The 978-nt window shown below is 41.7% G+C and overlaps 1 protein-coding gene across 1 annotated transcript in view; it reads right to left on the reverse strand.

The window, feature by feature from the left end:
* LOC113213966 (pancreatic triacylglycerol lipase-like) overlaps positions 1-978 on the reverse strand; it is a 58,098-nt gene that overhangs the window by 42,829 nt on the left and 14,291 nt on the right. The gene's annotated exons all lie outside the window — the stretch shown is intronic.

Raw genomic sequence — 978 nt, forward strand, 5'->3', positions numbered from 1 at the left:
GCACATTAGCCATGGCCATGCAATCCATCCACTATATACTCATGGTCAACTGTTGTTTTCATGGTTTACTGGTTCCATAAATCTATGGTCAGAAATATCCATGGTTAAATTTATGTCCATGGCTCATGGACAGCTCCATGGTTTTTTTACCCAGGGGGGTTTTTCGAAAAGACGTCGAAAAGACGTTGATTCGCCAATCGTCGTCAATCTGTCGTCCGCAATACGTAGTCCGTTCTCACTTAAACCGACAGTCATCAATCTTTCGTCCGCAATACGTAGTCCGTACGTATTTTGACAGACCGGTAGCACGGCGGTCGAGGGGAGGGAGAGCGCAAGTGGCTTGTGCTCTTACCTTAAGACTTTGATACCCTCTCAGCAGTGATTAAAATGTCAAAATTCCAAACTGAGTGTGTTATTTTTAGTTTTAGAGTTGCGGAACACAGCGTGCGAAGTTTCGTGAGTGTCCGATCCGATGAGAAGGAACGAAAGTGATATTCGGAATGGTTTACGTATGTAAGTGTGTGTTTTTTTTTTTTTTTGGGGGGGGGGGTGTTAAAGGGTAACTATTGTAGCGGTTCCCTCTTGGCAAAAGAAAACGAAACTGTTTCATCCCCGTAGACGATCGGAATCGAAATGGCAGTATTCCTCACTAAATTGGTCGTTTTTGGCATTTCGGGTCAGTTTGGGACTCTGCCGTTTCGACTCTGATCGGCTCTAAGCATAGACATTTCCTTTCTTATTTTGAAAGAGGAATCTTAATCTAGGATTACATTTTTAATGTGATAACTTTTAGTAAATTGCAAATTTTCAGACTTTTCATTGGAACACAAAATAATGGTCTTCGCTCGTAGAACGACTAGAAGTCATTTGATCTTAAAGACAAAAGGGCATTTTAGAAGGTTAATTAAATCCCCTATCAGCACGGCCCAGGGTAAAAAAACCATGATTCTCATGGCCAAATTGAGATTTTGACCATGG

This window comes from Frankliniella occidentalis, unplaced genomic scaffold (assembly GCF_000697945.3).
Source record: "Frankliniella occidentalis isolate FOCC.00 unplaced genomic scaffold, Focc_3.1 Scaffold248, whole genome shotgun sequence".
Taxonomy (NCBI): Eukaryota; Metazoa; Arthropoda; class Insecta; order Thysanoptera; family Thripidae; genus Frankliniella; species Frankliniella occidentalis.